The sequence below is a fragment of the Haliaeetus leucocephalus genome, unplaced genomic scaffold, assembly GCF_000737465.1.
Source record: "Haliaeetus leucocephalus isolate CR32 unplaced genomic scaffold, Haliaeetus_leucocephalus-4.0 Scaffold462, whole genome shotgun sequence".
Taxonomy (NCBI): Eukaryota; Metazoa; Chordata; class Aves; order Accipitriformes; family Accipitridae; genus Haliaeetus; species Haliaeetus leucocephalus.
This window is the reverse complement of record NW_010972898.1, coordinates 5,325,422-5,341,712: the sequence shown is the minus strand read 5'-3', so window position 1 is coordinate 5,341,712 and position 16,291 is coordinate 5,325,422.

Below are 16,291 nucleotides of genomic sequence, written 5' to 3'. Positions count from 1 at the left end.
GTAAAGATTTAGATGGCATATTTCAGTCACATAGTGGGAAATCTCACATGTAGGCATAGTGAGGAAACGAAGTGTATCAGTGTTTAGGGGTTTTTTCCTTGTTTCTACATCTGTATATTTTCCAGGCTATCCATGAACTGAAAATGGTCATTTGTCCCATATGAAATGAAAAAGAAAGAAGACTTGTAGTAGCAGACCAAATGAATAAATATCCGGTTCTTTATTTCATTAATATAGAGTGTTCTCAAATATAGATATCTACTGTGTAAATGTCCACATCAGAATTGTTCATCCTAAGCTTTTTCTTATAGCTAGAGTAGCAAAATCAGTATTTCTAGATGATTCATCTCATTCTACAGGTGAAATAAGTCACACTTTAAAAGTGTGTTTCTTTCCAGTGACTGCAAAAGGTGCCTAAAATGACTAGTTCAGATGCAGACTTTAACACTGTGGACACCTACATTTCTTAAGATAAATATTTAAGTTGGGTGAGATGAATCTCTAAAAACTGATAAATGCCTAGAAGGAACTGGTCACACATTTATTTCAAATAACTATGACAGGAATTCCATTTAGAACATAAGTGCAACATTCAACTATGTACTAAACAAAAGCAATTTCCCTGCTCTGAAATCAAGCACTATTATGATCTTCAGAAAGTGGATAGTTTTGAGCTGCCAAATGACATGCAAAAGAAGTAAATGATATCTCTTCATTAACCTGGAAGGAGAAAAAGTACTCACAAAATTGCAGCTCCTGGTGACCTAAGGTTTAGATATCCAGCTAGATTTCAGGGATAAGGGAGAAATTTGATACAGTAAGCTGCAAAACATGTCCATATAACTAAACTTCAGAAGCCTTCAGAGCATAAAATAGCATTATTTAAAAACATTAGATTAATTAGATTGCTGCAATCAAGGAGTATTAGTTATTCCAGGCCCTTGTGTAGGAAGAGAAAAACTGGAGAAAAACAGACACCTCCCACCGGATGGTTTTTCTCATCTGAATACAGGCATACAAATGAATCACCTGCTTGAGATGCATGGGTTTCCTCTTTGATTTATAAAGGTGCCAAGGTGACTAACCCAGATTTAGGCACCTAAATTAGTAGAAATCCCAACAGTGAAGTGTAGAAAAATACCAAATAGTATGAGCTGTCTGAAATTGTAAATCTGCTTGTCTGTCTTATAGATTTATCCATGTTATCCTTTACCTCATGAATAGTTTACACCATACTACATATTCTTTATGAGCTCTATCTATATAGACATAATTTAAGAAATATATTTTTTGTGATTAAAAGCAAGTTTTGAAATAACGGATCCATTGTGCAGCTATTGTAGGTAAATTACTTTTTTGTTTTTGTGCAAGTTCACGATCTTTCTTTGTGCAGTTCTGAACAACAAATGGATTCATTGTTCATTTAATTGTAAATTGTGAATCTTTAGCACTTTTTAAAATCACAAACCATTTTCTTTGTTCTTTAAATTCAGATGCTTTTTTTTTTCTAAATTGTGGCTATATTTTATTTAAGATCTTTATGTAACACATGTTTATGTGTGAGGAACCTTGCAGAAGAATACATGGCAGGATTCTGCTGGAATGAGATTACACAAAACATAATCTTTTAAAAACATATTTTCTACGTCAGGAAACTAAGATATCTTTGGTTATGTTTAGCTCACATTAGGGAACTGACTTAGAGTCATAAAAAAAAACTTACAAAGAAAATGAAACCAAGGTCTTCAGTGAACTTTACTTGCTTGACTGCTATCTTTCCCTTCTTCCCTCTTAAAAAACAATCATTAAAAGAAAAAAAAAAAACAAACACAAAAAAACCAAACCAAAAAACCCTCTGACCAATAAGCAGATAAGATCTATGTCCTTTTTAATTTCAGTGTATGCTCCCTAATTTATATTGTCATATATTATAATTCATTGTAAAATTAGAATTAAACAAGGAAGAGCCTAAACTAAAATGGCACAGAAGTAAATGTTATGCACAGAATGGAGGACTTCATTAACTGGAAAAAAAAACCCAAACAAACCAAAAAAAGACCCAACCCAAAAGCAAACAAACAAAAAAACTATTAGTAATTTTTCTAGAATGGTCAAATCAACATACAGTGTCAGCATACTTATGCTAATGGATGACTTATTCTTTAACTAAAAAGCTTCTGCCTTCACCTTGCATACCAAAAGCTTGTATCAGATTATGTCTGCTTGCTCTGTGTAAGAGACTGGAAACTGAGGGCTGAGTCTTCCCTGCAAGTGGGACATAGTTTAAGTAGGAATGATGTGGTTAGCAGTATGTCATAAATATGAAATTTCCAGTGCTGTCATATGAGAGTGCAACTGTTTGCAGGTGTATTATACGACTTTCGCGTCAAACTGGTCCAGTCCGAATTTTTGAAATTTTAGTTGAAAACAAAACTAGTATTTAAGAAGTATCTTGGGATGTTGAGGTATGAGTATATTTAGTATGCTAAGGAATTACAGAGCAAAATAAGTGTAAAATGGTTTGGAATGTAAGAGAATAAATACATTATGAAAATATACAAATATGGTTGTAAATACATTCAATTAAGCTGTCCTAAGTTTTGCAATATTTGCAGAGCAGTTTACTGAATGTTATGCTTTTACCATGATTCCCTTATATCTTGGACATGTGTATAGAATGCAAGTGAAGACATAGAGCACAATGTTAAACTCGTAACCTGGCTTTGTTTGACACAACCTGTTTTTAAGGAATTTGAATTCTGAAAATGTCACAGTGCAAAAATAAAAATGCCTGGTTTTATGTGTTGCAGAGGTGATTCTTTTAAGTGGAGATGGTAACACAATTAGGGGTTTAGCGTGCGTGTTTTAAACTTGCCCATACCCAGTTTTCCTTATGTAAATTCAAAGGGCAAGAATCTTAAGACTCTGACAAACATTAATATTTAAGTCATTTATGCTTTTCTTAAGTCAGGCTATCAAGACTATAATGGAATGACACATAACATCAACAATTCAGACTTTCAACTTTTATTATCTCCTTTTATTGGAAACATAATGAAAGAACTCCTCCCCCTCAAAAAGAAAAAAAAAAGTCTATGTGCACAGCTATGTGGTTCAGGATTTAATTACAGTAAGAGACATAAACAGCAAGTGAGTCTGGATGCTGTTTAATATGATGATCAATAAGAAAATAAATTCTTAGTGGCAAAAAAATATACCTGTTGAGGCAAAACAGCTGGCTTGAATCACACATAGTTGGAATGGTTTAGTGTCTGAAATGTTAACCTAGGATATAAAAAAAATCTGTGATATAGGATCTAGGAGTACTTCATATTTCTTGGGTCCACCTGTACATTCCAGATTTGTTCTGACTTCATGCTACATTGAGATCCATCTGCACTCTCTGCTGTATGGGTGGATAGTTTAGATGGATGGACAGTTCAGACTGACTAAAGATTCAATCCCTTTGTTTCCCCAGTTTTCATGTATAACCTGGGAGAATCATGTAATCCCTGTTCCTAAAATCCTCCCCCACCTCCGCCACCTCCGTGAAACATGGATCATACTATATACTTAACATACACAGGATTTATGAGAAGATATACTAAAATATGTTGATGAAGATATGAGCGGGATGCATGACAGACAGATTTAAAGTTCTGCCAAAGTAAAATTTGAATAGAGACTCCTGAAGCATGAAGAATGCATATACTAGAATTTGCATTAAGTGATTTCAAACTCCTTGGAGAGACAAATACTTTAGAGATGACTGCATCAATAAGCATGAATTTTGAATAATCAATATCATAAAGTGGGCAGTTTAAATGCAGAAACTTTGCTGAGAACATATTTCTCCTTAGCATATATCTTAATCTATTTTGGATAAGGGCTGAAGTGTCAAAATTCTTTTTTATAAGAGATGTTAGAAAATATTTAAGCAAGAAATCCTCTTTGTGTTCAGCTGAGTTTAACTTTTCATACAGTGAACCTTTGCCATAGAAATCACTTTTCTCATGGTCTCAACATTTCTCTTGAGTAATATGCAGTCAAACAATGGGTAATTGTTTATAATTCAAATTAATGAAAAGGAGGCTGTCCAAAGTGGCCATAAGCTACATTCTACATCCTGTTAATTCATGTAATTTTGGATCTGCCAATAAACTACATGGTTAAACCTGTCTGGGATGCTAACATATCTTTCCAAAAGTAATATGATGGGGTTTGAGCCCTGATCACTGTATTGCAGATCATAAATAAGATCATATACCAAGCGTCTTAGAATCAAAAATCATGCTGTTATAGGAGAAGAGGGTTTTTTTATTAAATAGAGATATTAAATTATTTAATACTTTGTGGTTCAAGATTCAGTTTTGGATCCTTGCATGGAAATGTAAGACCTGGAAGGAAAGTACATTTATGCTCTCTTACTACTTCTGTTTTTATGCATCTTTTCCTCCTTTTCTTTATCCATGTTTCATCCTACTCTCACTTCCAGTTTTCTGTCCCTTTCATATGATCATTTTTTTCCTTCTAATAAGTTATACCTGTTTCTATTTCCTTCCTTTTCCCAATTTTCTTCTTATTGTTGCACTCTACCTACCCTCTAGGAACCTAAATTTTCTTATTGCTTCTTTTGTTGGTGCATTGCAATGTCTCCTTCATGCCACATCTAGCTGGAGCTCATAGTTTTCTGCTTCCTCTCAGTACTTTTCCTTCAACTTCCTCTTATTTGTGTACATATACTTCATCAAGAAGTCCTGCTTACGTAGTATTCAAAATTGATATATTACAGCTATCTATCCTTTAAAAGCCTTTCCTTTTGTCCTATTAAAAGCATTGGAAAATTATAATTATTTTGATAAAGATGAATTATTAGTAGTCTTGACACCCCAAAAATTAAATAATTGCTAATTATATCATCATAAAGGCTTTTTTTTCCTCGTACTCTCCAGAAGTTAAGGATCCATACTGCACAACATATTGCATAATTTCCCCGTCAGAAAGATTTTATATGTGTAAAGAACACTTATTACTGTATCTGTGCATTTCCCTTGGATCATTCATGTTCAATGAAGTGTTATTTCATGCTGGATCAATTGCAAGGGGATGGACAGGAGGATTCAGAATCTGCTGTACAAGGGGTCGTTGTTGAGCACAGTGAAATTAAGAATGAGAGACTATGACGACTGACCACAAAGTGAAATTAGGAAAAATTGATAAACAACTTTGCAGTTGGTGCCCAAACTATGATTAGGGGACTTCATAGAACACAGTCTCCACATTGCTACAAACGTGTCATAGACAGCAAAGAATGAAAGGTTTATTGGGCCAGAGAAAGAGAGCATGAACACAAGTGTGGGAAGGATATGACTTCCTAATCTATTAATCTGGGCATTCATCATACAAAATTCCTGCAGTTTGGCTCTGCATAAGTTGTTTTATACATTACATTTTGAAGTTTATCATCCTTTAACATTAAAAAAATATTAGGCAAAATAGCCATCAATGAAATGAAGTCCTGGATCTTCCCATTTTCAGCATTTGCTCTCAGCTAATTTAGGTAGTTCTCACTTGTATGCTGATTGGTTGTGTGCACTCCATTTGTAGCTTAGATTCCTGATCCTGGGCAGTTGCAGGTGCATGAGCTTTTGTTTACACCTGCCTGGACAGGTATGTTGCTCTACCTTCTCTACAAATGACTTAAAGCAAATTGATGAACCTAAAACCAAATATTTAACTTTCAGGAGATTTATTAGTAGCAGCTCTAAGGCTTTTTTACGATCCCACAGACCTGCACTTGATCAGAGGAAGTTCATATATAATGAATACATATTATATAAATCTATGCTTAGCAACTGGCATCCAAAAAAATCTATACCTTTCACTGTAGATGTGAAGTTTAAAGTTGGTATAGTATTAAGTAGCCTGACAATTTCATAAATGGATGAGCACAGGATAAAAAATGGCAGCTTAGCAACAAGTAGTCTGTTATGAGTGTAAAGAAATTTCCAAGAATTTTAAAGGCCTAAGGAAAGAAAACTGTGGGTAGATTTCTGAATGTAAAGATGCTATCTTTGAAGTGATGGAAGTAAATTTCCTTGACTTTATCCAAACTAGATGAACATATGTTGTGGTTTAACCCCAGCCAGCAACTAAGCACCACGCAGCCGCTCACTCACTCCCCCCCATCCAGTGGGATGGGGGAGAAAATCAGGAAAAGAAGTAAAACTCCTGGGTTGAGATAAGAACGATTTAATAGAACAGAAAAGAAGAAACTAATAATGATAATGATAACACTAATAAAATGACAACAGTAGTAATAAAAGGATTGGAATGTACAAATGACGCGCAGGACAATTGCTCACCACCCGGCGACTGACACCCAGCCAGTCCCCGAGCGGCGAATCCCTGTCCCCCACTTCCCAGTTCCTAAACTAGATGGGACGTCCCATGGTATGGAATACACTGTTGGCCAGTTTGGGTCAGGTGCCCTGGCTGGGCATGAGAAGCTGAAAAATCCTTGACTCTAGTCTAAACACTACTGAGCAACAACTGAAAACATCAGTGTTATCAACATTCTTCACATACTGAACTCAAAACATAGCACTGTACCAGCTACTAGGAAGACAGTTAACTACATCCCAGCTGAAACCAGAACAACGTAATATAAATAATAAACTGAATATGTTTCCATGCATTTTCTAGCCTACATTACTAGTCCCAGGAAACTGTTAAATCTCTAAAGCACAGAAAGATTGTTTGAACTAAAAAACCTGGGTAGCAGGTGAAAAAAAAAAGTTATGGAAATGGAAGTTATTAATTTCTTTGTATCAAAAGCTATGACGTGTCTCATCTATCATGGTGACCTGTGACCCTCAGTGAGTCAAAGGGCTTAATAGCTGTAGGGGTTATTTTTGATTTTGTGTTGTGTTCTATATAGCCAAACTGCCTATGTGCCTCACTGATGCAGGTGTTATTGGTGTGGGTTTTAAAACATACCCAATTCTTCTAATTCAGAGCATTAAAGAACAGAAAATTGGTGTGGGTTTCTTCTCATTTTTTGTGGGTTTTGTGGATATTATATTGCAAGTCAAGGACCTTCATCAAACAAGCAGGCATGAAAGAGAGGCTGTCTGACTAAAGGCAAAGGAGCCTGACAGACGCCTTCATCTGATGCTTGGTACCATTGCACCAAAATATGTTTGTGGGATAAGTTGCAAACTCAGTCAAAGTTCAGGCTGCCTGAAACTGCTTTTGAAGGATTTGAGAAATCCTGTGGTTGTATAACATAAACACGGTAGTGATTGCTAAAATATGTCAGAATTGCTCAGTATGAAGCTGGGAAGATGTCTAGACCTTTACTAAGTAACACAGGCCTGTGTTGAACAAACATTTTACAATAAACATCAGAGGGCATCTGCTGCTGATACAACATCTGCATTAGTGGTAAAATACAGTAACAAGAAAATTTCCTTTACAATGGCTCCAGTGCATAAGGAAGAATGAAATAGAGGGCTTCCTGTTGTTTCAGAAAGAAAAATATAGGTCACATGATGGAAATTAGTTAGAAAGACACCATCACAGACCTTCAGTGATTTTGAATGTTTCAAAAAAGAACAATAAAAACTGCCTGTAAGAACATGGAACAGTTCTGATAAAAGAGCCGTTGACCCTCAACTTTTATCTTTGTCTAGTGACCACCAGCAGCAGCTTCAGAAAAAACAAGTTTATAGGGTTATATTCTCACTTCTGCCACTGCCTGATAACTTCAGTGGGCAAACCAAATTCTTGTATTGTCATAAAGAAAAAACCTCCTTTGTTGTAATAAAGAAAGAATGAATGAGCTTACCTTGTCCTCTCAAATTCTTTTCATTTTACAGCACTCATTATTTTACATAATTCACTATCTTTTATCCCTGCTATCTTTTTCCTAGCTGAAGAGACATATTTTCTTTGCATTGTACACTAGCTATTCTCTAACTTCAGTTATCTGTGTCAGCCTTTTACTACTTTTTCTAAGGATGTTTTACTATGTCATGTTAGATATTATAGTTCCTGAACTGTACTCAGTATTTAAAATTTAAGTATGTCCTGGAGGTTCACAGTGGTATCAGAATGTTTACTATTTTCTTGTTTATTTTAGTAGGAAGCTAAAACATATTTACCTCTTGCCTATGGCTGCACATTATGATGATGCTACTACACAGTTATTTACAAAGAATACAAGATCTCTTCTCTAAGAACAGCTAATTTGGAAACTTTGTGCATAATTAAGGCCTTTTTCTGCACACACATTGTATGTATTGACCTTTAATTTCATTTGTCAGTTTACCAATTTATTAGAACTCTCAATAGTTAGGATTGGGGTTTACTGTCCAGAATAATTTTTTATCAGTTACAAACATCATTATCATTCACCCATTTTCTGTTTATCCCTGTCAGGATCTTGGTTTTATCCCATGATGGCTCAGTTTCTTTAATAAGTTTTGCAAGATCACCTTAAAAGTTTTGGAAATCTGGGTACACCTCATTAAATAAATCTTTCAAAGATTTCTAATTGCTTTGTCTGGTGTGACTTCCTTTAAAAAGAACCATGTTGACTTTTCCTCATTTTTTGTTAATCTAATAATTTTATTTTTTAGCACAATTTTTAACAATCACATTATGTAAAACTCAGGCCTAATGATGTGCAGATACTCATATGCCCCCGAATCTTTTTATTAACTCATGTTTTATTTTCCACACATCATTCCCCAGTGTCAATTAAAGCTACTCTTAATATCTCAACAGTTTTGTATCTGTCTTCCTTTAACACTCTGGGGTGAATACCACTTGGTTCTGGAAATCTGAGTATGTTATTTTATTGATTAGTACTTAGTCTATTCTGATGACACTTGTCTTTAATGACAGTTCCCTCCCAGTAAAGGAAGAGTTCAATATGGCAAATTTCCAGAACTCCTCCACAACAAATGTAAAACACTTAAATAGTTCCGTTTTCTACAAGTTGGGTTTTTTTTCACTCTTCTTGTATGTTCTTTTATACCATGATCATCTGTGCAACCAGTAAATTATTTTTAACACTTTTGTCATTCTTCCTGATTCTGAGATGTTTGAGTTTGTTTCTGTTAATAGTTTTAAATTTTCAGCAAGTACTTTCTCAAAATTTCTTTTAGCCACTTTCATTAAGGCTTTACATTTAATTTTCTCTTCTGTTTAATTTGTTCCATGGTATCTTTTACCAATTGAAGATTTATTTTACTTTACATACATACCTTATTCTTTTGTTTCACCAGTTTAGATTTTTTAAGTTGCTTTTGATGGATGATAAACATTTCCGTGGAGATGCCAGTGTAGTGTCTCTAATAATATGTTTCACTTGGCAGTATTTTATCCTTTTAGTTGCTCCATTATATTTCCTTTTATCAAGCTTCATTCTTTTTTTTTTTTCCTTCATATTTGGTTTGGGGTTTTTTTCAGCAGAGGATTTTTTTTTTTTTCCTTTCAAGGATGTTGACTTTGATTTCAAGGTGGTCATACTTCCATAGCTGTTTCTCACTTATAATATGTTATTAGGTCATTGCAAAGTCATTGATGAAAATTTTTTTTCTCATTCTGCCACAAAGGGTTGATGAATGCCAAGACTAGTAGGTGCTCCTTCATATGACCTATGACATACTTATGAAATGTCAACAGAAATTAGATAAAAAGGTGATTTGTATATTCATTTCCTGAGATTTACTCAACATGATGTAATTTGTGAAGTCATATAATAGAATATTTATGTCCATGTCAGTACTTTCCCTTTTCTTTGCAATTGTGTGAAATTCTCCAGTAACACTGAGAAGATATTGTTTGGTTCAAGTTGGTATGATACACATTTGAAAATCTTGTATAGCTTCAATTATGTAATCTTTTATACTTCAATTGCATCACATCATGTTTTATGCTTGTGCTTTACTTCCAAAAATGTGGTAAAACATATGTACCAATTTAACTTTAATGACATTAATGCCAGCAATAACAACTACGATTTCAAAGGAAAAAATGAATATTCAGGAGCAGGCCAAGTACATGTTCATTTCAAGGGACAGAACACTGTAACGGTCAGAATGGTTTCATAGACCATTCAATCAAAAAGCAGAAAGTATTGCATTTAAGCAGAAATTATTAAAAATATGCTAACAATGTAAAACAAATGGCTGAAGGCTTTTAAACCACAATAAAAGTCAAATATTGTGGCATAGTTTTGATAGCCTTTGCTATCAAAGTTAATAAGCAATGTTGAAAAGGCTTCTGATGCGTGAAATACACAATACATGGAATTTTAATCTCATTTCAGTCAGTTGACTTGAATCAACAGAAAAACGTAACTTGAGTAAGACAAGCTCACTACTTATCCTGTACATTAATATGAGCTGGGTATGATAAGTTTGATCAGAATCTTTTCAATAAATATGCTTATGTAAAAACTCATAAGACCATAAAGATGAGTTTGTATTTTCAGAACTCCAAGGCTGGTTTCTTAAAATGAATAGTAAACTATCAGATAGGGGTATATCTGGAACTACCACAGTAGAGGAAGAGTCAAATGGCTCATATTTTTGGCCTGAGAGTGGGTCTGATGGGTCAAACAGAAGTCTTAGCATTAGAGCAGTTACTAGATACTTTTGTGGAAACCATAGCAGATCTCAGAAAAACAAAATTCTTTCTGCACAGCCTTTTTTTTAAGACTTTCTAAGTCTTTCTGAAACATTGTATTGAGTACAGACAGTAGAGAAAGCATTATAGGAGCTACAGTGGACTATCAGGAAATGCAGTTATTTTAAATAGTTATATATTAAACAAATTCATTCTTTTTCTAGACCTTTTAGACATGGTGGTCATGGAGTTCTTTTTATAGACAAAAAAGATTTAATGAATTAATATAATAAATTAGGGTTTTTAAAATTGAAATTAAAAGTTGCATTGCTATATGTGCTTCTCATTTTTAAAATTCTATAGTGAGAGTCCTACTGAAGTAGAAAAAGAAAAATTAGTATGCAAACAAACTTAAATTATTTCATTCAATTACTTTCTTTCCACTCCTTACACAAGCCTCAGCAGATCGCTGCTTTTCACAGTCCTTCTCAGAGTCGTGTTCATTATCGCTGTCCTTCCCTCCCTTTGGTCGTCAGTCTTCCATTCCTTCAGTCCCTCTTTACCACTAAAGGTAAAGCTCCTGTATTCAAATTCCTCCTACTTGTATTCTCCTTGGACACTCCATATTCCACAATAACTCTCCCTTCTTTTCCTGTTACTTTCTCTAATGTTTCATTTTAACTCTCTTCAGCCATATTTTAGTTCGTTACTGTTAAGGCATGGAGGGAAACTGTATTCTTCAAAGCAAACAACCAGTTTGGGCTGAAAAGGAAGAATTAATAAGAAAATTTCATAGGATCTAGCCAGGTTGGTTGGATTAGGTGAATTTATTTAGATAATTAGAGAAAGAGGACTAATACTTGAATTCTTTCTTCCTCTTTACTGTTCATAAAGGGAGCTTAATTAAATAGCTCAGATACACTCAGCTGTGCTGTAGACAACTAAACATAAGTGAGATGAATACTGCATGAAATGTCAAATTCTATTCTAAGGTTCAAATTTAAAAACAATATAGTCGCTATCTTTAATAATTAAATCCATTAAATTTGATAGCGAATCTCTTGACTCAGAGCAGCTTCTGATTTCAGAGTCATTTACAGTAATGAAAACTGACAGTCATAAAATTAGTCTCTGGAAATGCTCATACAGTAAGATAATGACAACTAGAAATTTCTGTGCAATGATTTGTAAACTTGTGTTTCTATGAATGTTACCCAGTATTGCTCTGTCCTTGATGTTACTTTCTCTTCCAAGCAATGAATGGCTCAGCTGCTCCACTTGGAGGGCAAATACTCCTGATGAAAATTTTTTCCATGGCAATAAAGTTTATTACATGAAAATGGAGTGTTTAAAATAATAGACATGTACCTTAAAAATAAAACTAGAACATGGTATTATTAGGTTTTCATAACAGGGATGTTGTGTTGTATCTCTTTCTTTGTTAGAGAAGGGATCAAACCAGTCCTCTTTTTTTTTTGTTGTTGTAAGAGAAACAGAAAAAGCCGGACTCCGTTATGAAGAAACTCTGCATTGGTAGAGACAGTCATGCAAGGAACAAAAATTCATCCCAATGGGAAGAAAGAGGAAGGAAATTATGATGTCTAAGACTTGCAAGTGAAAACCTAGAAGATGCATAGGTGTGAGACCCACTTAGATTCTGAAGAATCAGGAGGTTGTTATTATTTTACTCAAGAGAGGAGACACTATTTGGAAACTAAAACCTTTCAGTTTAAAAGCTTTAGCTCTCTTTGGAGTTTCAGTTTAGACTATTGTTACCACAGATTAAGTGTTCAGCTGGCGAATTAAGATGGCAACCAGCAGGGGAGGATTTAAAGCATGGCTACTCATCCATAACAGAAAGATTAGAAAGTTATTATGTGAAGTTGTGTGAAAAGCAGACATGTAACTTCAGTACTGCTCCAGTAACAGTCTCAGGCATTCTCCCCACTGCTGTAATACCATGGAGCCTCATAAGACCAGAACCCTGAAAGACCTATGCAACACAATACAGGAGCCTTTCCTTGCTATGCCTTCAGTAGCACCTTGAAGTATGGATCAGATGAGCACTCTCTGAAAAGGCTAAAAGGTCAGAACTGGTGTTAATTCAGACACTGGTCTGGAATTATTTGGGGTTTGTCAATATCTGTGAAACCCAGCCTAGCAGAAAAATGTTAAAGTAAAAATAAGCAAAGAGGTATTTGTTTGCAGAATTCAAATGCAGATCATAGAAATATTTATTTCTAAGATGGATGCAAAGGTATATGAGAAAGAAAACATGCTTATATTTACCTATTTTAGATCAATGCCAAGTATTTCAGATTTCAGAAATATTTTCTCCTAGTTCAATTTTGGTGAGATGAATCGTACTTTTATTGTATAGAGTTGCAAAATATTTAAGTGCAATTTTTATAGATGTATGTTTGTCTTGTATATAACTACTCTTTGTACACATATATAAATAAGAATAGGGATGATGCTCATTCCAAGTTGCTGGCTGAAACGTGAATAGCTGCAGATGTAGTTCCAAGGTAGTCTCACTTAACTCCTTGTGTCAGCTTTGCGGGATACCATACACTAACAGACACCACGTGATGAGTATGGCCATAAAACTGTCCTGATTAATTTGTGTTGACTCCCAATAGGCATCCTTATAAGATCTAGCAGAGAAAGTTGTAAGTGTTTAAAGATGGATGCACTATCTATTTCTTACACAGATTTGTTACACCAATTCCATCAAGTTACAGTCAATGTTTGTGTCATAAGAAGTTTTTTAAGGGAAATCTTCAATTTTGTTGTCTTTATTCCCAGAAATAACTGAACACAGTTCTTTGGAAGATATTCTGAGACCATCCACAAACACCAACTCTTGCTTATCTGGGAAAAATCTTTTATTTAAATTCTATGATACCAGGCTTCATCGAAAGATAGATTTTTTTCTTCTTGGCCTTTTGTTTGGTGGATAAACTGACACATTAACATCTACTATGAAAAAACACATATTTACAGGCCTATATTAATTTGATGTGTCTTGGAAGCCTTTTAACTCAGATATATCATATAAATAAAATATCTTGTTCAGCAGGTACTTAATAACTGGCAATATTTTTATAATGCCACATTCAATCTTCTGGTTTCACATATGCAGAACATACAGTAGTTTGATTAACTTGACAACAGCTGTACAAATTCCAGAGCCTCTGAACTCACAATTAAGAAGGTAAATAAACTTCTAAACATTTTGGGGGTTTTTGCTGTTTTTCTTCTCAAACTGCCTGAGATAAGATGTTGTATCTAGATCACACAATACCTGAAGATTAATGAACTCAGGAACAGCACACACACAAAATGAAAAATTTGGCAATGTGAAATAGGAATACTATAACTCTGTGTGACAGAGAAAACCAAATTGTGACAATTACACTGAACAGTGCCTACAAGTCATTCAAAAGTTGTATTGAATCAAGTAAGGCAACTGCTAGAGTAATATACTTCTCAACATGAATACTTGATCTTCAGTTATGATGTTGTTTATTTTGTGGATTTCCCTCTCCCTTCTGTATGTATTATGCTTAGCAAGTGCTCAGAAAGAACTACACTCCATAGGAGAATATCTCACAAACAGATCATATTTTCAAAGTAAAAAATAGTGAAAACAGTGCAACTGTAGTGGAAGAGTCCCCTGCAGCTGTGTCCTCGTCTCCCTTCATTTGCTGCCACATAAATTTTCTTAATTTTACATTTTATTACCTTTGTCCTTCAGACCCCTTATCTCACATAAGAAGCACATTCTCCTTTAATAAGGAGTAAAAATTGAATACAGTCCCTGTGAGTTCCTGATCATCATGGGCATAGCCCTACATATAAATGTGGATTTAATACTGCTGCAGTTCACTGAACATCTGAAAAGAAAAGATAAATGTTCCCTGCATAGACTACTGTGGTGACTTTGACATTGCTGGACATACATTTCCCCAGTAGTGACATTCACTGAGGAGACAAAAGAAGGATTAAACATTATAATTGTACTTTGACAAGAACATATGACTTCTGGGATGGATTAATACTCCTGCAGAGGATTTTACTACTATGCCTGACAATACTTCCCCATGAACTTTTATTCTGGGTGCCTTTTTTCTTTAGCAGTAAAATGACGCATGGAGTGCTCTGAACAAACATTTATCTCTATTCCAAGGAAAATATACTGTAAGTTCATGAAAGGTTATCCAGACCTTTCCACTGCTCAGCAGAATTTGGTCATCTCATCTGACCTTACAGCAGGTCATAGATTCTTACTTTTTAACCTGGGTGACCTCTTCTTCTGACTATAATCTTGGATAACTGAAACTTAGGGTTTTTTCTTGCTGTACAAGTCTGAGTTGCAGAAATCCATGATAGGGTCCATTTAGATGGTTGGCCAATCTACAGGTAAGCAAAGTCTTTCTGGGCGTGATAATCATCTTTCTTCTGAACCTTTCCAGGTGGCCAGATTCATATCTTCCAGAGCAGTGGCACTGCCTTGAGTGATTTCAATGGGACCCTTATTTAGCTGGAACTTTGAAACAGATCTGTCTAGATTTTTTCTTAGAGAAGTACTCCAAAATAACCAAAAAGGCTTTTAAACTAAACAACAACAAAAAAAGCAAACACATAAAACCCAGCAGAAAATCTAAAAACCATTTTCTGTTCACTGTATCGTGGGAAGGCAAATCTGTTTCCAGACTAGTTTGGGGGTTAGGGTTAGTCTCTCAGTGGCTTCCTCAGTGGAAACTAACTCTTCACAGTCCCACTTGGTTCCCTTGAAACTGTCTTCTGTTTGTGAGCTATTCTCCAAAGCCCAGGTGTCTGCTCTCTTCCTCCTCACTGGTGTCTCAGTCTGTACATGAGGACTGAACTCTGTTCTATGCTAAAATCTCCCATTTCTTCTTTCACTAGCCCAGGAAACACCTTTTCACCAAGCATGCTGAAATGGCTATGAAGCTCGTCAGGTTCCCTTGAACACCCGGGAAGTCCACCTGACCTTCTCATTCTTTCCTTAAGGGAACACAACACAACACGAGGAAATAAAGAAATAATCTGTCATATTGATACTGCAACAGTTCTGGTCTCTCAAAAAAGGTGCATATAGGAGTAGCACTAAGAAACCTGATTGATACCTTTTGAGTTTCATGGAAGCAGCTAAAGTTTATCTCAGTAAAAAAGTATTATTAACAGTTTGTATATCTTCATATATTAAATGGTACCCAGAGGTAATATGAATGGAATCACAGAGGTAATATGAATGGCTAAAGTTTAGTGAGGCTCCCACCTATACTGTGCATAGGTTAGATTATTCACTGAGTCACAGAAGATATTTCTTCAGTTTCCTGCTCTTACAGAGTATTGTAGGCAGGACCCAAGGTCTTGGATCACGGAAACCCAAAGGACAGAGTAACGCCTAACACAAGTACGCATTGGGAGAGGAGTGGCTGGAGAGCAGCCCTGCAGAAAGGGATCTGGGGGTGCTGGTTGGGGGTAAGCTCACTATGAGTCAGCCGTGTGCCTTGGCAGCCCGGAGGGCAAACCGCATCCTGGGGTGCATCAAACACAGCATAACCAGCCGGTCAAGAGTGTTGATTCTCCCGTTGCGTTCAGCGTTGGTGCGGCCTCACCTTGA